This window comes from Neovison vison, chromosome 1 (assembly GCF_020171115.1).
Source record: "Neovison vison isolate M4711 chromosome 1, ASM_NN_V1, whole genome shotgun sequence".
Classification (NCBI taxonomy): Eukaryota; Metazoa; Chordata; class Mammalia; order Carnivora; family Mustelidae; genus Neogale; species Neogale vison.
The window spans coordinates 212,494,017-212,518,782 of NC_058091.1; the positions used below are offsets into that span (position 1 = coordinate 212,494,017).

Here is a 24,766-nt window from a genome sequence, read left to right on the forward strand (position 1 = left end):
ATTGGGTTGTCTTTTTGTTCTTGACTTGTATGAGTTCCTTATATATTCTGGATACAGGTCCCTTATCAGATACAGGTTTTGCAAATATTTCAAATAATTTTGTATTTTTTCCCATTTTCTTTTTTTAAAGATTTTGAAAAATGTATTTATTTGAGAGAGAGAATGAGAGATCTTGAACAGAGGGGAAGGGTAGAGGGAGAAGCAGACTCCCCACTGAGTGGGGAGCCCAATGTGGAACTTGATCCCAGGACCCTGGGATCATGACCTGAGCCCAAGTCAGACACCTAACCAGTGAGCCACCCAGGCTCCCTCCAATGTCTTGATGCTGTCCTCTTGTCACACAAACCTTTTTTGTTTTAATAAAGTATACTTTATTTACTTTTTCTTTTATTAATTGTGATTTTGGTGTCATAGCTACGAAATCATTGACTAACTAAAGGTCATGAAGATTTACTCCTCTGCATTCTTCTAGGAGTTTTATCATTTTTGCTCTTACATTGAGGTCTTAATCCATTTTGAGCAATCCATGTTTGTATGGACAGGGGTTCGTATTAAGTCTTTTGCATGTGTTTATCCAGTTGTCCTAGCACCATTTGTTGAAAAGTCTCTTCTTTCCCTACTGAAATGTCTTGGCACCCTTGTTGAAAATCAGTTGACCATAAATGTGAATTTGTTCTGGACTTTCCATTTTATTCCCTTGATCTGTATTTCTATCCTTACGCCAGTACCTCAGTGTTTTGATTCTTATGTCATTTTTTAGAAATAGTATAGGAAAGCTGTGTAACTGGCAAACTGGGAAGACTGGTCTCCTTAAACTGGGAGAAAATTCTTTTTTGTAGTATGGATGTCGAGGGGAGGGAATAAACATCTAAAATTAAAGAGGCTCTTTAAACTATTTTAAGATTGTTGTCTAATAGCAGCGTTTCACAAGATATTTAAAGAAATCATTCTTCAACTATAAAAATAATGGTTTTGTGGTTCATTTTAATTTCACAGCTTATGTCATTCTCATTCATATGACCTCAAAAGTGATTGAGCATTATTTTGTATAATTAGCATAGCACAGTATCATTCTGTTGGAAGAAAAGCTAGAACGAATCTCAGTTGTGTGGTTTGGCCTTGTCTTTAATTCTTGTTTTCATTAAGAACCTTCCCAAGGTTGTTCAGAAATGAACACAGGTCATAGTTGTCAAATGAGTTTATGTGAAATAATAGAGTGTTTAAAACTGAGAAAGATATGTGAAGTCAATGAAGAAATGGCATTTTAGGGGGCATAATTCATTTAATACAAAGCTCCTTTATTTTTCTTTTCTTAATGGAGGACATAGAGAGCATCCTCTCGGGTCCAGATAGAACTTCAATTTAGATAATGTAGTTTCTTTTCAGTCATGACAGAAACACGGTCTAGACAATTCTGTCATCTCTTGTGACCTTTTTACCCTCTCTGCTCTGCAGGGCATGAGTCTACTGCTTTTTCTCAGTGAAGATGCTGCACCCAGATGTTTAGATTGTCTAGTGGTTCTTATGTAAGGATTCCCATGATTCAATTCCTCTTAGAAGTTAATGCCAGGAAAAAGTTTGTCTAACTTGAAGAACAAGTATGATTCTTTTACCAGACCATGAGAACTGTATTATTCACTGTATGTCATTCTTGCCTTGGTTCTGGGAAACCAGAGCTAAATTTAATGCTCCACTGTGGTAAATCAAGACACTGGTAAGAGAACTTTTTGCCTTCTTCCATTTATTTTTTTTAAAGATTTTATTTTATTTATTTACTTGTCAGAGAGAGAGAAAGAGCGAGTGCACAAGCAGGGGGAGCGGCAGACAAAGAGAGAAGCAGGCTCCCAGTTGAGCAAGGAGCCTGATGTAGGACTCGATCCCAAAACCCTGGGACCATGACCTGAGCCGAAGGCAGATGCTTAACCGATTGAGCCACCCAGGCGCCCCTATTATTTTTAATAACAAGTCACCCCAGGGCCATATGGAAAAAGAATACACATTATGATCAATAATACTTAATAATTATATTATCAATAGAAAATATTGTATCTTCTAACTCTAACACTATATGAAAATAGGGTGCCCAATAATTGCTGGTTTTGTAGATTTACGTTTTGTACTTCTTGTTTTCAGAAGACAATTAAAAGAGAGTAAAAGAAAAAAGTGCCTTGAAGGCAAGATTTTTAGATTAGAGATTGGGTTTTTCAGTCTGGACCAGATTTGGGACAAGCACCCACTCATAATGCAAAAAACAGCAATGGTTTCCTCAAATTCTCATCTCAGCATTGCTATTGAATCACACTGAGTATTTTCCAAATTTTACTGTAGGTACTAATGAGAGTACAAGTAAAATCTTTCCTCTTAGAAGTTATGAGAGTAACACATAATTCATAATAGAAAAGGTAAAGCACAAGTCAAGGACCAGATGCACAGCATTGCTGTTATAAAGGGCTAAAGCCTGCTTTCTTTGGATGGTTTTATGCCTGTCATGAATACTGTAAGACAGCTAATCCCCCAAGCTTCTTTGTATTTTGTACCTCTTCAGAGGAAAGTTTGTAATCCAGGAAAATGTCAGGTGAATACCTGGAATGAATTGAATTTGCCAGTTACACGTTATCGGGCAGCTAGTATTGTTGTAGAATTTACATGCAACATATAAAGTAATATTGCAGTAGAACATTCTCACTGTATGGAAATTTCCACCTCACTTCAGGGGTAAGCTCAGTTGGACGAGGGCCAGATGGACTTGTTTATGGTGGTGGTGATATAATAGGAGGAAATGAACCGAGTACCTTCTTGAGTTGAGTTTTGCTGGAGTCTCATGGAATCAACTTTTGGAACTAGAGGCAGTAAAGCAAACTACCTATTTAGGAGTCAGTAGCAAATGAAAACTAGAGCTTCATTTATAGAATAAAGGATGGCCAGAAGGCAGAGACTGTGGCCTGAAGATAAAAGCGGCCCACAACCCTTAGTTTTGTCAGAAGAGAGCAAATGCTCAAAATTCTGTGCGCTCATTTCTCTCATGACTTAGCAACAGTGTATCTTTAGTGCCATGTCTTCCCTTGGCTTCTGTGTGGACAGGATAGATGTGTGAAAATTGAGAAAGTGTTTTCTACAGGTCATTGAGATTTTCTTTATCAGGAGCTTATGGTCCTTAATATCTGACTGGGTCCTACTGCCCTCCTATAACATGGTTCTTGAAAAATCCTACATGCCTGTTTGCACTTATAGTATTTGTTCTCACTTGGGGACATTTTGCCATCCTCATTCAACAAATAGCCTAATGGGATTTCAGGAAAAATAGGGGATTTTTGTGTGTGTGTGTGTGTGTGTGTGTGTGTTTAAGAGTGCCATTTTCAACCTTGAGTTAAAAACTGAGGATTGGAAGCAGACAAAAGAAATATGACATGAGGGACGCCTGGGTGGCTCAGTTGGTTAAGCAGCTGCCTTCGGCTCAGGTCATGATCCCAGCGTCCTGGGATCGAGTCCCACATCGGGCTCCTTGCTCGGCAGGGAGCCTGCTTCTCCCTCTGCCTCTGCCTGCCTCTCTGCCTGTGCTCGCTCGCTCTCCCTCTCTCTCTGACAAATAAATAAATAAATAAAATCTTTAAAAAAAAAAAAAAAAGAAATATGACATGACTAAACCCATTGGATACTGTGGCAAGGTCATTGCTGTGGCCAAAATGCTCTGTCTCACGTTGATCAGAACACTGATTTTAATTGCCCAGAGACTTTTTTTTTTAAAGATTTAATTTATTTATTTGACAGAGAGAGATCACAAGTAGATGGAGAGGCAGGCAGAGAGAGAGAGAGAAAGGGAAACAGGCTCCCTCCTCAGCAGAGAGCCTTATGCGGGGCTCGATCCCAGGACCCTGAGATCATGACCTGAGCCGAAGGCAGAGGCCTAACCCACTGAGCCACCCAGGCGCCCCGCCCAGAGACTTTTTAATTAGGAAAGCTCTTCAGGTCTTTGTGCTCAAAACTGCCTTTTCTCCATCTGTATTTGTCAAGGAAAATGGATTCTTAGAATTTCAGATGATTTCTTTGTATGACTAGATCCATGGATAAAAAGGCAGGATGATAATTTTTCAGAGACTGATTTTTCATAGGACCTCAAGTTGGTGAACTGCAATTTTGCTAGCTTCCTTAAGGAGATTCTCTGCTTAAGTCATTTTGTTTTTTATGTGATCTTCAAAAGACGTTGATTTCTGAATGTGTGTCTAGCCCTGGAATTCTATGATCACAGTTTAGGAAATATCAATCTCTAAGAAGGGGGAGGGGAGGAGTGGATTTGAGAGGGTAGTTTTTATGAAGACGAATAGGCAAATTTAAAGTTAATCTATATTCAGTATGCTGACAGTCGTGAAAATATATCAAATATATCTGTTGTAAATGCATATTTTACTTGCATTCCAAGCAGATTCACAATCAGAATAGGATACAAAGCGTTTGCACCTGAAAAATATCTAGCCCTGTTGATGCAAGTTATATTAGGTGGAGTATAATGTTCAGAGAAATGAGTGATTTGTACAGGCAAGTAAATTCAGAATCACATTGTAGCCAGGCACCACTGTAATTTTCCTTGTGACCTATCTAGTGGCTCATAATTATTTTCTGCCAAGGCCTCCTTGTCATTTGACCAAACTCCTCAGGTACCCTTTAATTTCTTATAATTTCATCCTCACTCATCCCCCATTAAGTGTTTCTTGAACATTTGGCTGAAACACATGAAAGAAGAAGCATTCGCAGTATCCCAGAGTTCCTGTTATCCTTCTTTCTCTAGCTACATTTCCAGAAAGCTTAGAAGTACTTTCTTCTTGAACTATACCTTTTAGCATCTCTCTTCTTCTCTATTCTCCCTGCCCATCCTGAATTTTTTGCTTCTTGTCAAGTGTAATTTTTCTACTCTTCAGCTCCAAATGATCCCCTCTGGGTAACTTGAGTTAATTTTAGCCCAAATAGCAACAAACAGTTCTGAGGAAACCTGAGTTTTAGATTTCTCAGGTGATTTTCCTGTGACCTCAGTAACACAAGGCATAAAATGGTTGTGAACTGACTAATTTACATGGCCCAGTAGATATTTACCTTGTCAGACATTCTGAAAGACACAGCAACCCAAAGTATTAGATGAGGCACTAATGTAAATTACACCCATATGAAATATGCAATACCACCCTGTGAGACCATGTTCAAGTACCTACAGTCCCCGAGGATGGAGATTTTTGTGTTTCTTTTTGTTCACTGATGAATCCGCAGTGCCCGAAAGAGTTCCTGGCATATATAGTAAGTGCTCTACCCATGTGTGCAATGAAGTACAGCCTACTTCCTAAGTGCAGAATTAAGTACAGTCTATTCTTGGGCACCTGGGATGCTCAGTCCTTAAGAGTCTGCTCTCGTCTGCTCTTGGCTCAGGTTGTGATCCCAGAGTCCTGGGATCGAGTCCCCCGATTGAGCCCTCGATGGCTCCCTGCTAGGCGGGAAGGCTGCTTCTCCCTTTCCCACTCCCCCTGCTTGTGTTCCCTCTCTCCCAGTGTCTCTTTCTAATAAATAAATAAATAAATAAATTTTTTAAAAAAGTACAGTCTATTCTATTAAAGGCCTGTTTCTGTAATGAGAATATAGGTAACGCAAATGAACTCACTGATATATAGGGAAAGGGTATTCATAAAATGGGACGGTTGTATTGGTTCACAAGCAATTGTTCCCAGCACTTTAGTATTTTGCATCCGCAAGTATTGGCAGTTCCAAGCAAAACACAGCAGACTGCTGCTTGTGGAGAATACACAGTGCTGTGCCCACACCCATCCACCCCATGTTCTTTCTCTTGGAGTCAGCTGGCCATGAGTTCTAACTTGGAAGGGTTTCTTGTGAGGGGGGGAATTCGCCTCTTATACTTGTACATTTTGTGCTTATCTTCCAAACCCAACAGCCTCCATCCAACAACTCTCCTTCCAGTCCCTTCATCAGTGACTGCCATCTTTTTTTTAAAAGGTAAAAGTCCTATATTTATATTTACCGTAATATTAGGAATTTAACATGGCTCATAAACTCTGCTAGTATGGTTTTTGGAATGGTTACTGTTTTTGTTAGTGTTCTAGTTGCAATGTTACATAGATTTGGAGTCACTTGGGGGCACCAGGGTGGCTCAGTGGGTTGAGGGTGCGAGTGATGGTTTTGGGTGAGGTCATGATCTCAGGGTGGTGACGCTGAGCACCAGGTCTGGCTCCAAGATCAGCAGGGAGTCTGCTTGAGATTCTCCTCCTCTGCCCTATCCCCTCCTAGTGCACATGCACACACTCTCTCTAAAATAAATAAATCTTTTAAAAAAGATTTGGAATCCTTTGTTGCTAAGCCTATTTTCCCCATAAGCCTTGTTATTTCTAGTGTATGATTTCACAAAATGGGAAGAACACATACATCCTTTTATAGAAGAAATGTACTACAAACTTCTTTTCAATGAAGATAAGTAGGATTTGGCTGTGGGAGAAGATAAAAGAGAGCATTCCAATTCTGGCGAAAGCATCATCAACTCCCGAGTGGATACAGGATGGAAACCTCTGGGCGGAGGGGAGGAGTCTCGGCTGGCAAGCCAGGCTCTGAGGAGTGGGTAAGTGGGTGGTTTTGAACACAAGAGTTTTAAATTCAGAATTTTCTGTGGTAAAGTGCCTCCCAGAGCTTTTAGAACAGGAAGTGGCCTGCCTGAGCCTTGTTCTAGAATCATTACCCAGTAGGCATGTGCAGATGTACCCCGTGCAAGGAATGGGGGAGAGAGCACTGGAACCATTAAGTACCCAAACAGCGAAAATCCGGAAGGTGGCACTGGACTTGGAAAGGACGGGACAACTGAGAAGACCTTAAAATGAATAATTAGTAAGACTGGCTATGGCAATGGAAGGAGCTGGGGAATTGGACCATAGGGTCTGTGTTCAAGCAACCGGTGGAATAAGTTTTTCCAGACATGAGACAGAGAAGCTGGGGACATGGGCAGGTCTGACAAGAAAAAAAGACAAGAAGGATATGCCTTTTCAGAGTGTCGGCTAAAGTGCCATAGGAATTCATCCTTAGACTGTATTTTGACAGAAGAGGATGGTTCAAAACCCCAATTAATCTATTTACGAATATTTGTGACTACTTGCAGTTTCCTCACCTAAAGAATCACAGGGCAAAAAAACTTGTGCCTGGAGCCCTCCTCCTCTCCGGGAGAAGCTGAGAATGGGGATCCGGCAGCCCCCAAACCCATCCTCCCGCTTACGATTCCGGGGGCTGGCGGGACCGCCGTTTTCCCGTTCCGGCCCGGGCCTGGGAGCTGCTTCGGGCGCTCCAGGGCCCGCGCTCCGCGGAAGGAGTCTGGCCTATCACCCCCGTCTCCGACTTCGCCGCTCACTGCCTGGGCCGTGTGCATTCTCAGCGCTCCTGAGTTGCCCGAAACTGCCCCCCAAGGTTCCCCGAAGCCGGCCGGGGTTCTCTCCGCAGGATTTCAGGAGGCGCCGCCGCCGCCGGGCGGGCGCAGTGACCCGCTCCCAAGCCCCCGGGCCTCTGCCCCTCCTCCCGGGGATCCCCTTTCGCCAACAGCCTCGCTGGCCCCGCAGGACACTCCCCTCCGGAGGCCGGGCCTCGTTGTCCCGCCACCGCCCCCGCCTCGCCCCCGGCCGCCCCGCCCCGCCCCGCGCCAGGCGCCGGGAGAGCCCGGGGCCCCGACCCCTCCCCCTGAACGCCCGGCGCGAAAGCGGGACTGGGGCGGCGATGGTGACTGGGCAGCGGCGTGGGGCCGGGTGCTGGGCAGGGAGGCTCCGCGGCTTCTTTCTTTCTCTGCCCCCGCCCCTCTCTCTCCTTCCTTGATAGCCCCGCCGGCGGCCGCCGAGGTCGGCGCTCTCGCCTCGTCTCCTCCCCCGGCTGGGGACCCTCTCCTCTCCCCTCCCTTGCCCCCTCCTCTCGCCGCCGCCTCCTCCTCCTTGTCCGAGCGGCTAGCTGCGAGGAGGCGTAACGGAAAGCCCCGGCGTGGGGAAGGCTGCGAGCTCGGAGCCGGAGACGCGGAGCCGGGGTCGGGTGAGTTGGAGTCGCCGGGCCCCCTGCGCGCTGCGGGAGGGAGAGCCCGAAGCCCCGGCCAGGTGGGGCGGGCGGCGCCGGCGGGGAGCACCCCGCCCCGGCGCTGGCGGGACCGTCGCGGCCGGCGGAGCCCGGGCTGCGTGAGCGGCGGCTGGCGCGGGAACCTGGTTCCCGCGCCCCCGGAGCCTACGGGGAGGGAAGAGGACAGTCCCCGGGACCGGGACGGGTGTCGGATGCTGGGCATGGAAGGAAGCGGCTGCTTCGGCTCTCATCGCCGCCGCCGCCGGCAGCAGAAATGGAAAAATTGTTCCTAGAACGGCAATTTGCCGGGAAGCCGGCGCGAGCCTAGCTCTCCCGCCGCCACTGGCGGGCTCCGACCGGCGGTTCCCGCGGGCACCGCGGCCCGCGGATTTGGGCGCAGCCGGGCGCCGAACTCCGCGCGCTTGGTACGGCGCCTCGGGAGCCTCGCGATGGTCGCCCCCGTGGGGCTTGGTGTGTGGCGTTGGGTCACGCCGGCCACAGACGTCAGCTGCTTTTCAAATCTGGGTTGCATTTTTGTGGGCAGCGCAGTGATTTGGGGTGCGGGCTGGAGGAGGTGGGCGTGGAGCGGGGAAGACCACATCTGGGATGGAGGTTGAGCCCATGGGATGGCGTCAAGGGCTGGGGAAGACTCTCTGAGTGATTCTGGATGTTTTTAGGCACAAAGTTTCCCCTCATCCCGTTTTCCCCCCATCCATTCAGCGGTCTAGTGTTCTTTGAACTGAAAAAAGCAAAAGGATTTTCCTTCATCCCGTTTAACTTTTCTCTTAATCTAGAAGGGTCCTGAGTTTCAGGACAGTCCTTGAGCTGTTTCAGTGCGAGTAAATGAGAGTAAAGACTAAGTCTCATCCCCCACCCCCATCTTCACCACCCCCCCAACCCCCACCCCGGGCCATTTCCTGTATTTCCCGTTTTCTCCCTGTGGTTGTGTGCGTAGTTGTAGGTTGCCATCAGTGACCCACATGTAAAACTACAACTTCTGTTTGCAATCGCCAAGTAGCCTGTGTAGACCAGTCTGTTTTTGAGCCACAGGGAGGAGAGGGATGAGTGCGAGGGGGGAGGGGAGCGGTTAGAGCCTCCTCCCAGAGAGTTAAACCTGAGTTATGAGTTCGAAGGACCGTTTATTATGGGCGCGTTGCTTTTCCTACACTCACTCGCTTGAGAGCTCCACCCCCAACAGGTTTAAGCGAGGATGGGTGCTAATTACTTTGGCGTGGCCCTTTCCTGGGTGTTTCTGATTCTTTGCTCCTGGTCTTTTTAAAAACTGACTTCTTTAAAAATTGAAGAGATAGGGAACACATGCTAGTGGGAAGATAAAATGTTTTAAAGTAGCGGAAAGAAACAAAATCCTAGACTCTCATTTCTTTTTGCTATCCTACTGTGACAGGTTTGTTATTAATCTGTCAGAAATCTGATGCTGATGAAATATTTGAGGGGTTTGAAGTAATACCACTATTACCGTATGATAATATTTTTTCTAAGTGGTCACATATAGAGCAGGTAGTGTGGCTGGTTGTGGTTGCAAAGGGTGCAGCAAACATTTTAGGCCAGGAGGGAAGACATGGTATGTTGCAGGGGATGATAGGGGCGGGGAGGGAGAATCATTTGTCTTTGGAGCAGTCCAGTTTCGAAGAATAATTACTCTGCAAATGAACATTCTCAAATGTAATTTGAATCATGGTACATGAACTAGTCATTTGTCTTTAGGAAGGAAAAAGGATCTTTGTAGATGAGAGCAAAGCAGTGCCTTCTGGAAAAAGGAATGTATACTGTTCATTGATGTAGATGGGCTCAGAATTGATGGCACCTGCCTACAAAGATGTGTGGACTTGTTAATTAAAGAGATTTCACTGCATATAGGGGACAGGGCAGAAAGGAAAATTCCATAGTGGAAGACAGAAAAACAATGTATGGAAAAGTACATAGTCCTTTTTAATGAACATTTTGTACAGCTTCTCAACTTCTTTATTGCAAAGAATTGACAAAATAGGTGAAAATGAGACCCAGATTGGCACTGTTGAGTTCCCAGAGATCCTACTTACTATCTGAACTTTGGACAAGTTATTTAATTTCTCTCAGCCTCGGTTTCTGTATCTATAAATTGGTGGTAGTAAGAGTTCAAGTCGAAGACTAATCTTGAAGATTAACCAGGATTACTTTTGTATAGAGCTTGGGGTGATGTCTTGTCCTGAGTGCTCAGAAAATGTTAATGTTGGTTGTCAACTATTTCAAATGCCCTGGAAGAAGCAGAGCCATGCAAAGCGTCAGAATGTATACCTGAAAGTGAGCTGTGGTTGCTTAAGGCAGACCCTGAGTTGAGGCTGTCCCTCTGCCCTCTGGCAGCCCACACACAGAAACACTTGATCTTTCTAGAACATACACGCTGCATCCTTTTGGCCTATTCTGGTCAGCCTTCTCTGGGACTCCAGTCCTAGGGAGTGTGTGGTAGAAGTTCCATGTGGCTCCGAGGGCAAGAGCACAGGTATGGGTTGCAACCTCACTGACTCTGTGGCAGGTCCTCAGGTTTCCAGTCCCATGAAAGTAAATAGGCAAATTTTGTTTGAGGTGGGGAAGAAAACTTTAGTGGTGGACAAAAGTGTATACTTCTTGGGGATTCCTAAAAGCAACGTTTTACTCAATGCTTACTGCTGTTGGAAAGCTACAAGCAGTAAGTAAATATCTAATTTCTAGAATTTTTTCCAAAAAGCAACTTTAAAGTCCGCTTTGGGGTTAATGATACACTGCCCAGTTTTTTTTTTTGTTTTGTTTTGTTTTTTGTTTTTTGTTTTAAAGATTTTATTTATTTGACAGACAGAGATCACAAGCAGGTAGAGAGGCAAGCAGAGAGAGAGAGAGGAGGAAGCAGGCTCCCCGCTGATCAGAGAGCCCGATGTGGGACTCGATCCCAGGACCCTGAGATCATGACCCGAGCCGAAGGCAGAGGCTTAACCCTCTGAGCCACCCAGGTGCCCCCACTGCCCAGTTTTTATTAAGGTTGTAACTAACACAAAGTGAACAAAAGGCATTCTTAGCAAAACACTTTCTTGAGCAGGGGAATGAGCTGTGTGTCACTCTTCTAATTGAGGAGGACTGCCTCTTTGCTCATTCATCCAATTCTTTTATCCTGTCATTCAGCAAATACTTATGAAGCCTGTTCCATGGAGCGGTCTCTGTTCTGGCCTCTGGTAACACAGCAAGAACCAAGAGGAGGCCTTGTCTCTTATAGAGTACACATTCTAGTTGGGGAAGCAAACTTTGTGTGCACAGGACTTCCATAAACCCAGGAAACTACTTTTTTCTCTTTTTTCTTTCTTTCTTTCTTTCTTTCTTTCTTTTTTTTAAAATTTATTTAGAAGAGCCTGTGCTAGGAGAGCAGAGAGCTGGCTGGGTGTGCTTCCCTCCCACAAGCCCGCCCGCTCAGAGGGAGTGATCGGTCTGTGGATAACAGTGACAGGGGCAGCCAGTCCTGTGGGTTCTCTGTAGGAATAAGGGAGAACAGATATATAAAAGTCTGTGTCTGGTTTGAATAGTGGGTGAGTAGAACCAACAGCCACATGCCATGAAAATAAATACTTTTTTTCTCAGAGGTGAGATTTCTCAGCCTCAGGGAGGCAAAGAAGGAATTACAGGTCAGTTTTCATCATCAACTTATAAAACCCAGATGTGTCCAGGGAAGAATCTGGTGGGGCACTTAAAAAACTTCTCTTGCTCTCTCCTGCTCTCTCGCTGTGTAAGGCGTGAATGAAGGAATAAAGAAAAGTGGATACTTGTTTCCTTATGCACCTTCCAGGTTTTCTTTTTTTCATCACTTTTTAGATAACATTAATACATGATGCAGTAATCGCTTCTTGGCCTTTTGGCTAAGTGTAATACATGATGCAATAATAATTGGATGTTTGGGGTCTAGGAGACTTGCAAAGGTGTAAGATGGTCAGGGCTCTGATAGCAGTTGTGTGGACTGGAGGCAAGGTTGTATAGGGAAGACCCCGAGGGTACTGGGGTTGAGGGCAGAGCTGAGGAGTCTGAACCTCATCTCCAAAGCTGGTTGAATGGTGGAGAATTTGCAGCGGGTAGTTGACTTGCTTTATTGTGCTTTAGAAGAACTTGGTGGCTGTGACGTGGGCAGGGTGACAAGGAGACCAGAATAGGGACCGAAGATGAGTTGGGAGGCTAGTGCAGGAATCCATGAGGAATTTGGAGAAGAAGGGGAGAGGAGGGAGGAGGCCGGGAGAGATGGGTCACCCTTCCTTGGTCATCTTTTAGGTGTGGGCACTTAGTGAGACTGACCATTCACTGAGGTAAGCAGCTGTGGGGACCCTCAGTCTGAGGAGACAGTGAGGACTAATGAGCTCAGCTGAACCCCAGACTGAACTGTGAGCCTTCCATGGGGAGATGCCCAACAGAGAGCTGGAGACACAAGCAGGAAGAGAGGTCTGGAGCTAGAGATGAAAGAGGGAGTTGTTTTTATAGTAGTGGCAAGTGGTTGCCTGGTTGGTGGAGGTTTATTAAATAGTGCTCCAGGTGACAGTAATTGGTGTCCTTGTAACTGAATTTTTCCCTTTTATCCTTTCAGCAGGCCTAACTGGGGATAGTCAGGCTCTTGACCTTGGCCTTAAATGACCAGTCTCTTACTGGTGTTATTTTACATACATGGTAGATCTGTTTATGTTATTTTGACCTGAAATAATTAAGAGGAATAGATGTAGAATGGCTCTGAACATATTTAATAGCTAGGATGTATATAACTAGCTATTAAGTGTAATGTATAACTTAATAGCTAGGATGTAAAATTGATTACCTCCCCTCCCCCAGCGCGCGCGCGCACCCCCCCCCCCCCAAATTCATATGTGGAAACCCTGATCTCTAGTGTGGTAGTATTTAGAGGTTAGGCCTTTAGGAGGTGATTAGGTTTGTATGAGTCATGTGGGTGGAGTTCCTTAGGAGGATTAGTGTCCTCAGGAGGTGAGAAAGCTAGACCAAAGCACCTGTGAGCTCCCTTTCCACCACAGAGAAGGCTGCCATCTGCAAGCCTGGAACAGGAACCAAACCTGACAGTGCCTTGATCTTGGACTCACAACCTCCAGAATAGTGAGAAAGAAATGCTGCTGAAGTCACCCAGTCTATGGTATTTTGTTATTGCTGCTCCGACCGACTATTACACAGGTGTGTGTTGTATTTCAGAAAATGCAAGATGACATTTACTTGCTGAGAAAGTAGTTTTGTGTGCATCTAGAAAATACCAAATACAGTTAAAGAGGAGTGTCATCTGCACATTTTCTTAGTTAAACTGTAATACCCTTAGCTAGGTCAAGAGAAGTACCCAACTCTGACTCTGAGACTTGGCCAGGTAAGAAAGGAGAACCTCACTGTATTTTGACTTTTCCTCCTGTGGCTTTGTTCTGATTTGGATTTAATCCCATGTTTGTTGATTAAGTGGTGCTTTGGAGAGTATTTAAAAAATATTTTAGTCAAAATTAAGTAAGATTTCTGAGGTGTTTACTTGGGTGAATTTTTGAGGTTCCTTTGAGGATAGTGCAGCCAAACTAGCTTTTAAGATCTTCATGTGGTTTCTAAAACATTAAGTACTGAATTCTGTAGTCAGTTATGGTGTTTGAATGAAGACTATTGAGGGTTTTAGCAGGTCCATAACAAATAGTGTTTAACACCTACTGAAGTGACTTTAGTGAGAAAAGCAGTACTTTGCTTGTTTCTTGTATATGGACAGAGAAGAGTTCATGAGGCGTCACCAGGTTTCCTGGCTTTTGGCAACTTCAGGGTAACACTCTGAGGATTTGCAGCCCAAGCTAGTAATATGAAGCTCAGGTGTGAGCAACAGTAAATAAGGGGCCTTTAAAGCACTCCCTGTCTATGGAACTAAGGATATTTCCATGTGGGCTGAATATCTCTCATCCTACAAGTGCACAGGCTTACAGGGATCGCTGGATGTCTGGAAGGGAGCTGCACACATGCTTGTGGTTCCAGGTCGGTTGTTCCATACACCCTTTCTCGCAACACGAATTTTCTTCCCTTAGAGAGGCGTCCGTGTGAGGACGCGGTGAGGAGGCCGCCGTCTGTGACACAGGACGGAGGCTCCGAATCTGTAGGTGTCTTGAGAACTTGTACTGGGATGACTAAGGTTTGTTTTCATGTCTACGAAGGAGAGGCTTATCTGCCTTCTTTTTTGAAGTTACCATATGGCCCTCGAGGGCTATTGTTGTTAATTTGAATTTCATTCATTTGTGGAATAATTAAAAGTGTGCAAAATAGACCCCAGTGAATGCCTGTTAAATTGCAGGCATGCTGTTTGATCTGTGCACACTGTGACTCCCCTTACTGCTGTGGATTTAGGGTAAGACCAGCAGGGATTACTAACCATTGTCAGGCTGTGTAACCAGCAAGAACACCTCCCCTCACGCTTGCCTGCTTAACCGGGGTGCCACGGAAAGGAAAGCTGGCAGCCGTAAACAGTCTGGAAGGATGGAGACTGAACTTTTGACTGCTCGTGTTGGGCTAGTACGATTAAAAGTGACCAGTTATTTTCTTTATTCTCCTATTTTTCAGGCTTTCTGTAAATAGCATGTTACTTTTAAAATCAGAGCAGAACAGTTGGTGGGTGTGTGTGCTTGTGCAAATAGTTTTGGCCACAGCACTGTACATCCTAAATATGTGATGCATCTGTAATAAAGCAGGTTTCTGCTTTAAAAAGGAATTGCAATTCCTGTTTATGGTAAACACCTCCCATAGTGGGAGGCTGGGAATACAACCAAGCTTGGGTGCTGTGACCCCCCTCCCCCCAGCCAGAGTGGGGCAGCTTCCTCTGAACTCTAGGCAAGAACCCATTCCTGACCCTATATTTTCCATGTTTTCCTGAACATTGTAAATGTGATTTGAGAGGTATTTCACTTACGTAGCTAAGCATGTAAATGTCTTTCTAATTGATCAGGACTTTTGAATTAAATCTGAAAAGTAATCAATTAAATATGTACTCTACCGATATGTTAGGTTTCTTTCTTTTTTAAAAATTGTTTCAGTGTTCATTAGAACCCAGCCCAGCAGTGAGATCTTAAATACTTCTTCAGCAGCAACCTCTCCGCATGCCTGGAAAATTAGAGGGGCTCTTTTTCCTCTACTGGTTCTATTGTTCAGCATTTTCTTTCTTTCCACATTGAGCTGTGTTGTCAAGGGCACCTGGAGTTCAAGCTTCCTTTCTCCTGGGGCAGGCTGCAGTTGGGCCGAATTTCACATGTTGTGTTCCAGTTCTCAGGCAGTTAGCCAGTTGTTGAAGGATGGTTCTTTTCATGTTGAGGTAAGTGGTACATGGCAGACACTTATTTAGGGCAAATTAACCTCTTAAATTTTTAAAACTTTTTTCCCTTGCCTACGGAGACAAAATTTTCTGAAATTAAAAATAATGGATTGGGGGGCGCCTGGGTGGCTCAGTGGGTTGAGCTGCTGCCTTCGGCTCGGGTCGTGATCTCGGGGTCCTGGGATCGAGTCCTGCGTCAGGCTCTCTGCTCGGCGGGGAGCCTGCTTCCCTCTCTCTCTCTCTCTCTCTCTCTCTGCCTGCTTCTCTGTCTACTTGTGACCTCTGTCTGTCAAATAAACAAATAAAATCTAAAAGAAAGAAAAAACTCAAGGACTTGCCTGATACAATGCCAAATAATTAAAAAAAAATAATGGATTGGGTAGTCTGGGATCTGCAAACTTCGCAGGAAATAGCCTTTTTGTCTTCATAAATGTATACCACTTGGGTATTCAATATAGACACTTAAGAAAAACCTGGGTCACAACTTTAAAAACAGCCTAAAATTCCATCCAGTTTTTTAAATGGCTGTCTATTCCCAGAAGATGATCTGGCATAGAGAAGTATGTATAAACAGATACGCATACTCTGTCGTTTGCTCATTTTTATAGTAGTCATTTCAAGGTTTTTCTGAATTGGGAGCTCATAATTTGCCCCCTAATTACTAATTCTGCATGGATTTATCCTGTACTCTGTAGCATAGTGCACTGGCTTAAACAGGTGACGGGGTCTTTTTGATCTGAATTCTGTTGGTAAATGAGCGTGCTGGTCTGCCTATGTATTTTTTTTCAGTTTGTGCTGAGGTCTGTACTTTTTTTCTCCATTAGTAAAGAAAGGGCAGCATCAAAGGGAGCCAGGCCGATGCGTGGAATGTCCTAACTATAACCCAAAGCCTGAAAGAGCTGTAGCCAGGTACAGAGGCCACACTCAATTACAAGAACCCAAGTGATGGTGGTGATGAAAAAGTGCGGCAGTTGTGGGGTCACCTGTGCGGATAAGTGGTTGGGGGACTGCTGAGGATAGTCGGATGAGCTTTGCTGCAGAAGGACTGCTGCATCCTTGGTCCAGAAACTAGACTCATGGACCCTAAGACTATGTGAGCTTTCTTGGCACCCACTTTAGTCAACACAACTGGCAGGTTTTGAAAATTTTTTGGAATGAGAAGTGCCAGGTTAGATTTCCTCTTGCTTCTATATATGTGTGAGTTTTTTTTTTTTTTTTTTTTTTTTTTTAAAGGTTGGCCGTGGGACTTCCCGTTTCTGTCCAGATAATTTGAATTCTGACCTGGTCATCTGTCATGGCAGCCATCCCTCTGGGCTGCATGTTGTCTTCTGCAATACATTCTGCTCACCAGTCCCTGAAGTTCTTTGAGTCACTCAGTGGTGCCACTCTGCTAAGCCTCCCCTTGTCATTCTTCTGAGTGCTCTTAGTATCCAGGGGTGTGTCAGCCTTTGTAGGTGGCCAGGGGGTAGAGGGCTGGCATCTGTGCCAATGAATAGAGGAGCCTACTAATACTTGTGACCTTGCCCTCATTAACACTGTGTTGGAACCAAGAGAGTCAGCGTTCCATGGTATTGTTGGACTTTGGATTGTCTCTATTGATTTTTAGTCACAGGGTCCGTATTTCAGCCTTCTAAGGAATATAAGATCGAGACAAGAATGTAGGAGATTATCAGTTCTTATTGTCTCTTTCTAACTCCCAAAAGTTGGGTTTTGGATTACCAGCTAGTTTTGTACCCTGCTGATGGTGATTTGGTCCCAGGACAAACCAAGACTGACAAAAGTGTGGGGGAGAAGGCCTCCGAGAGTCTGGAGTGTTAGAGGGTAGGCTGATGATCTGGGTGTCCCACAGGTGGGGATGAAAGTCTTACACTGGCACCCCCAAACGTCAGTGAGCACAAGAATCCCTTGGATCTTGTTACAATGCAGATTCTGCTTCAGCAGGCCTGGGTGGGGCCTGGGATTCTGTATCTCTAGCTGCTTCCTGCCACGTTGATGCTGATGGTTCTGTGGAAAACACTCTGAATAGCCAGGCCTCACACAATGTTGGGACCTGAATAAGACTATGAGCTAGTCAGCTGGCGGTTGAAACCTGTAAAGTCTGGTAACCAGAGGCACCTGTGGGGTCTGACTTTGCACGGGTTGCCTGCTACTTAGAGCTGGTCTGTATTGGGATGAGAGTGAAGGCCCTCAGCCTCCTCATTCCATTAGGGTCTGTAATGACCACCAGGAGCAGCTGTGTAGTATTTCCTTTAGTCCTTTAGGTGGGATATGATTAACCTAAAGGGCAGGTTTTATTTCTGCTAAGTTTTAGTTAAATTGATTTCCCCATTACATGTTGACTGTATTCCATAACTTTATTTATTTAAATGTTTATTTATTTATGGGAGAGAGAGAAAGTGCGCGTACGCATGAGAGAGTGAGAGGAAGCAAGCACGCACATGTGCGAACGCATGTTGGGACAGGGACAGAGGGAGCATATCTTCAAGCAGATTCCCTACTGAGGGTGGAGCCTTTGGCCGGGCTTGATCACACCACCCTTGAGATAACAACCTGAGCAGACACCAAGGGTCGCTGCTTAAGCGACTGAACCACTCAGGTGCCCCTATATTTCATAATTTTGTAAAAAGATTTTACTTATTTGAGAGGGAGAGTGAGCACAAGGCAGGGGAGGGCCAGAGGGAGGAGAAGCAGATGCAGGCCTGATCTCTGAGATCATGACCTGAGCCGAAGGCAGATGCTTAATAGACTGAGCCACTCAGGTGTCCCTATATTTTATAATTTTATTTATATTTATAATTTTAACTGGATAGAAGGCTCCAACTAGGGACTTCTCCCCCTGGCATGAAGCCTGCTTCTGATGTAGTTTAGGTATATACCCCTCCTCTGAAGTTTTAACTTTATAAGACTGGAGAGGGTCCTGGGATCTGTATGTTTTTAAACAAGCTTCTAGGTAGTTCTTATGGTCAGGCAGTTTCTAGAAACAACAGTGTAGAGAAACATTGATTTAGAAACCCATCCTTCTGAGCCTGTGATGTTGACCATGTCTGAGGGACACCCTTACATGTTCTTTTCTTGGCCTCTTGGGTACTGGTTTCTGTCCCATGGAATCACTTCAATTTTTATCTTGACACATGCTTCATTTTTACAGAGAGACCCTTATCTTGGATGGGACCAAATGAAAGAGCCCTTTTTGAACAACATAAGACATGAGTTCTGTGCGGCTGTTATTTTTAGGAAGGTTTTATAGACACTGACTATTAAACACTTTTGGGCCTTCTTGGAAATACTAGGCTCTAAGCTTTGGACCTCTGTGGAGAAGTCTAAGGAATGTCCTGCAGCTGACTTTTCCCACACCCTCTCCCACTTTGGTTTAGACAGACAGCTGGGGATAATAGTGTCCCCTTTCTAAATAAATGCTGACTAGACATGGATGAGGAAGGACCCCTCATCCTCCACAGACCAGTTTGGTTCTGATCCAGGTAAGCTGACAGATTGAGGAGTTGGGCTTTCCATATCATTCTATTGACATTGACCTCCCTGTCTACAAATGCAGGGTTCCTCTCAGCCCCACCGGAGGGACCAAGTCAGTTTATGAAGTGGGTGAAGTAGGAAATGGTTGCTGTGATGGGATTGGAGGGATGGAGAAAGGGTTCTTCCCTGGTGATTCTCATAGTGTTACATTTCCATCAGAAACTGAATTAGAAGCAGGCTTCATGCCAGAGATGTGTGGTTATTTGAACCACACTTAATTATTAGTGATTTCCTGACAGGAACACCTGTAATCTGGCAGGGACATCCTTATCGGGGTGTTAACCATGGTCACTGAGATGAAGAAGATTGCAGCTCTGTCTGCAATTATGTATGACAGCATCAAAGTCCCCAGGAACTGCTGAGTGCAAGTCATAAGCTAGTCTATTAAAAGTTAAAAAAAATAATTTGGAATTCACTTAACTCTTGTGCCTAAAATTTTATCACTGGAGAAATTCTCTTTAAACCTCTTCTTCAACACGTAAGCATCTATAGAACAGGGAATACATTTTTTATTTGTACCTTCATAGGAATAATTTCGTAAAATGCTTCTCAAAAGCAGTTGGCTGGGATCGGGGGAGAGTGGACTCTGACTTGATGGGGTGAAGTGTGGGGCCTGGACGAGGAGAGCAGTGCCACAGGGGATGGCTAGAGGCAACAGGTATGTGAGGAGGTGTGTGGGGCCGCTCACCAAGGGCCACAGTGAGCTGGGAGTGCAGTGGGCAGAACTGGTTCTCGTTCACTTTGTGTGTGTGTGTATGTGTGTGCGGGGGACTCAGAGAGCCCCCATGTGTGTGTATGTGTGTTCGGGGACTTGGAGAGCCTTGATGATGTGTGTGGCATATTTCACATACACTTGACCAGTTGTGATGAAAAGCTGGGTGGTTTATTTAAGAAAATTAAGATTAAACATTATAATTGTACTTGGGATTATTTTGCTCTTTTTTATAAGTCTGTTTGATTTTGAGAGAAAAGCTGAGGAAATGATTTAGGTTCTGTACCTGCTTAACAGGTGAACTTGGCCAGTAGGAGAGAACTTCCTGTGTAGGGGCTTTTTTCCTAGTCTGTTCTGAGAAGGGCTTGACTCTTCTGAGAGGCTGTGCCACTTAGAAAGTGTGTGTTAGGGGGCGCCTGGGTGGCTCAGCGGGTTAAGGCCTCTGCCTTCAGTTCAGGTCATGATCTCAGGGTCCTGGGATCGAGCCTCACGTCGGGCTCTCTGCTCAGCAGGGAGCCTGCTTCCTCCTCTCTCTCTCTCTGCCTACTTGTGATCTCTCTGTCAAATAAATAAAATCTTTAAAAAAAAAAAAAAAAGAAAGAAAGTGTGTGTTAGTGCCTGCTTTCTCTCTCTTATCTGCGAAGCTCCTGGCTGAACTCTGAACTTGGACATCCTATTACCGAAGCCAAAGCTTGTTTGAGTGGTATAGTGTGTTTTCAGAATAGTATGATGATGGGTTGGGAGATTACATTTGCCCCTATTGGCTGAGTAAGACTGAACTGATAGGGAAGTGATCAAGAAGTACATCCCAGGGACCAGAACTCTGGAAATTCTTTTTTTTTTTTAAAGATATATATATATATATATATATATTTTTTTTTTTTTTTTAAAGATTTTATTTATTTATTTGACAGAAAGATTACAAGTAGGCAGAGAGGCAGGCAGAGAGAGAGAGGAGGAAGCAGGCTCCCTGCCAAGCAGAGAGCCCGATGCGGGACTCGATCCCAGGACCCTGAGATCATGACCTGAGCCGAAGGCAGCGGCTTAACCCACTGAGCCACCCAGGCGCCCTGGAAATTTTTTTGAAGACCAACCCACACCTTCACTGATGGCTGGTTTTGTTTTTTTTTTTTTTAGTTTTTTTCCCTGTCTTTCCAATTGAGCTTAGTGCTCCTACTTCTAAGATTCACAAGGTGTTCCTCATGTTCTTGGGCAGGGTCTTCAGATAAAACACACAGAAAACGAATCCATTCTATTACAAATAAAATACCTTTGTCTTCAAGGGGTACTGGTTTGCTGGTACCCAGGAGAGGTGGGAACACACAGCCTGTGACTGTTGTAAAACACCGAGAACCATTTCTTCCCGCCCCACCCTCCGTTCCGTGGTGTGACTATGCGCTTGCTCTGTGACCTTGGACAAGTCATTTTACCTGTTGGGGCTAGAGAAGGTAAGGGGGTGAATCTAGGCCTGAAATTCTTATTCTAGGAGAGTCTCCATGTTCAGTCATTTATGCAGCACAAGCTTACTGAACCCCTCAGGGAGCCGACAGTCTGGAGATGGCAGAGCAGTCGTTGTCTCTCTTGTGGGTAGTGAGGTGCCCAGTGCGGGGTGGATAAGCCACGTGGGTCGTGTAGAGGCCTCTAGAAGGTGTGGACCTCACATGCCCAGAGCGGGTGGGGAGACTCTGCAGGTTTGGGGTGCAGTCTAGGGAGGGCGCTAGGGATATCTGCGGCCCTGCTTGTGCCCCTGGTCTACGTGGGTGTGTGGACCTGCTAGGAGATCCTGCAGCTCGGCCACCCTCTCTGTGGCTTGGCCAAGAGAGCAATACTCTGGAAGCTGAGTCAAATCTGGAAGCGGTTGGGGTGTGCATTGTGTCACCATGATCTGTCTTGATCCGACCGAATACTGTTTTTATGTTTTGGACCCCATTTTCCCCCTTTTGTAAAGGCAAGTGAGAACTATAGAAACAATGTGAGGTTTTACCTGCTCTTTACAGAAATATGCTTTTTTTGGGGGGCGGTAATTTTTTCTTGCTTAGAGAAAGAAGACAGATATTCAAAGTGAGAGGCAGCTGAAGCGAGCTATTCTCAACCCCGAATGACTTGACGGCTCCTGGGCCTTGGCATCTCTGTAACCACAGAGGGTGCTCCACACTCCAGGAAGAAACTTGACCCTCTCATAAAACCACGTGGAGCTTTCTGGATGGCCTGTTTCTTTTCTCGAGTAGTCAGATTTTATATCTAGGTGGGAGGAAAGTTATTGTCTGAGAGAAGAAGTGTGTGCTTGCTTCAGTGGCTCATACACTAAAATTGGAATCACACAGGGGTGCCTAGGTGGCTTGGTCGGTTAAGCATCTGCCTTCGGCTCAGGTCATGATCCCAGGGTCCTAGGATCGAGCCCCTCATTTGGCTCCCTGCAGAGGGGGGAGCCTGCTTTTCCCTCTCCTCCCTGCTTGTGTTCTCTCTCACTATCTTTCCTCTCCCTCTCAAATAAATAAAATCTTAAAAAAAAAAAAAGTAAAATAAAGTTGGGACAATACAGAGATAAGCATGGCCCTGTGGCAAGGATGACAGACAAATCTGTGAAGCATTCAATATTTAAAAATGAATGGATGAAGGGTGCCTGGCTGGCTCAGTTGGAAGAGCATGCGGGTCTTGATCTTGGAGTTGTGAGTTTGAGCCTCACACTGGGTGCAGAGATTACTTAAAAATAAAAAGTCTTTAAAGAAATAAAGATGAATGTTTCTTGGGGAAGTGAAATCTTCCTGCAGTGTTGGGCCCTGGGCTCTCTACCCATCAATCTGCAGGGCTGGGAGGAGTTCTGAGCATCAACAAGGATGGGCATTTTCATGAGAACAAAAATGGACACCATAGGTAATAGGCCAGGCCAGCTCTTCCGTACTCTGCACCCTCCCCAACCCCACTCCTGGCACTGCCCCCATTTAGAGCATCTGGATCACCTGGAGGGCTTCTTTTTTTTTTTTTTTTAAGATTTTATTTATTTATTTGACAGAGAGATCACAAGTATGCAGAGAGGGAGGCAGAGAGAGGAGGAAGCAGGCTCCCTGCTGAGCAGAGAGCCCGATGTGGGGCTCAATCCCAGGACTCTGGGATCATGACCAGAGCCGAAAGCAGAGGCTTTAACCCACTGAGCCACCCAGGCGCCCCCTGGAGAGCTTTTAATAACACACATGGCTGGGCCCTACCCTCAGAGATTCTGAGTTGCTAGGTCTAGGGTGGGCTGAGAATCTGGATTTCTAACACATTCCCAGTTGATGCTGATGCTGCTAGTCTGGGGGGACACTTTGAGAACCACAGGAACACCAGGCACGCCTTGACCTTCTGGAGGTTGTGTTGGGACAGGCAGGCTCCACTCCCATTGCGGTGTCTGCCTCTGGGTAATGGCCCCGTGCTGGAGGAGCCAGTAATGGGGAAGCCGTGGTCTGCCTGGAGTGCCAGGGGGACCCCAGCCTGGAGCCATCTCTCTCAGTCCTCTGCAAACAGGCCAGCGAGGTGGCATTCAGGGGATTCTCAATCAGTGGGACTCCCATGACCTCCTTTAATACCTTCTTTTCTGTGGTGTTCCTGGACCATGCTTCTCTCCTCTGTAAGACCCTTCATAGTGGTGCCATTGGCCTTGAGGTAAAGTCCAGACTCTCCTAGAATGGCTGCAGGGCCTTTTGTGATTCCCTCCCTTTATAGCTTCGTGTCTTGTCAGTCTTCCTCTTGGCCCCTGAAATACTCCAGTGCTCATTACCCCCTTTTTTGGGAGAGCTCACTCTATTCTTCCTGCTTCAAGAGCATCCAACTTGGCTGGTGCGTCTGTCAGGCAGGCTATTTGCTTGTCCTCTTAGTCTGGCCAACTCCTGCTTGTCAGACCTCAGCTTGGCCATCACTGCTCTGGGGAGCTCCCTTTGACCCTTCTGGGACCAGCTAGTACTTCCGTAAAGGCTTCACATCACCTTGTCTTTTTCTTACTTGCCTCTTATCAGCTGCATCAGGGTCCTGATTACTCGCTGTGTCTGTCTGTGTCTCTCTGGATTGTAAGCTCCCAGAGGGCCGCCAACCCATCATGTGCTCAGTCATGTGACTCTGGGCATGGCATGGTGGTTCAGTGAGAAGGGTACTGCAGGGGAGGAAACTGAGGCAAAGGTAGGTTAAGTACCTACCTGGCTTACAGTTACCCTGTCACTGAGTTCCAGCACTGGGATTCTAACCCAGGGCTCCCTGACCCAACCCCCCTTCCTGGCCAGACTTTCTGCTTTGAGACCAAGGAGCCTAGGCGTGGTCTGCAGGCCTTTCCTGAGCGCATTAAAAGACTGCTTGTTCCAGATTAACCAAAATGGCCCTTTCTTATTGTTTTTCAGGTCGGCGGGGAAGCAGACTCTTGAATTCACAGCTGGCTTATGATTTTGCCTCTTGTTACAGAGCACTCACACAGGTAAAGACCTGCTCGCGCTCAGGTGGGATGTAGGCAAACTCTGGTCCTGATGATGTGCTCTGATAACCACCCAGAGTTCTCATTCATTAAAAAGAAAATCCTCTATGTAGGGTGACATTTCCTGTAAGAAAGGTGTGGTCCTGTAAGAAAAGTGGTCCCCTGCCCCTGTGGGGAATTGAAGGGCGAAGGTGTTTACTTGGCTGGCTTTCTCCTGGGCATTGCTGGCCTTCTCATTACCAACATTTTTTACTTTGAGCAGGGCTCCCTTCTGCAGTCCATGGGAGTTTGGTCCTTTAGAATTATTTTCCCTCATTTAAGACCCAGCCCAAATATCATATGTTATTGATCAGACTGTTTCAGCGAGAGGCTTGTTGGAGTCTAGCCTTTCCTCTCGGCTTTACAGCAGAACCAAACACAGCCTGTCTGCTCACACAGCGCTCTTGCTCACCCTGTGAGCTGGATGTATTTGTTCGTGCACAACTTCTCCCTCTAGTCTGTGAGTTCCTTTGCTGCCATCTCCCACCTAGCCTGTTTCCTGGCATGGAGCAGACTTTCAATAAATGAATAAATATGTTTGATGAAGAAAACATTCTTGGTGACAAAAACATCATAATGTATTTCTAAGCCAATTAAATGATTTGTAGAGTGCCTCTTTGCTCATATGACCATGTATAATTGAGAATTTACCATA

General features: G+C 45.6%; 1 protein-coding gene and 1 non-coding gene across 2 annotated transcripts in view; both read left to right on the top strand.

Moving 5' to 3' along the window:
- Positions 1–7,802: 7,802 nt before the first annotated feature.
- Positions 7,803–24,766, top strand: part of LHFPL2 (LHFPL tetraspan subfamily member 2) — a 156,708-nt gene continuing 139,744 nt past the window's right edge. The window contains exons 1-2 of the mRNA XM_044266555.1: positions 7,803–8,046; positions 24,002–24,075. The gene's annotated coding sequence lies outside the window, so the exon portion shown is untranslated. The remainder of the gene's footprint in view (positions 8,047–24,001; positions 24,076–24,766) is intronic.
- LOC122898270 lies at positions 22,135–22,236 on the top strand. The gene has a single exon (XR_006382944.1). It is a non-coding gene; the product is annotated as a U6 spliceosomal RNA (small nuclear RNA).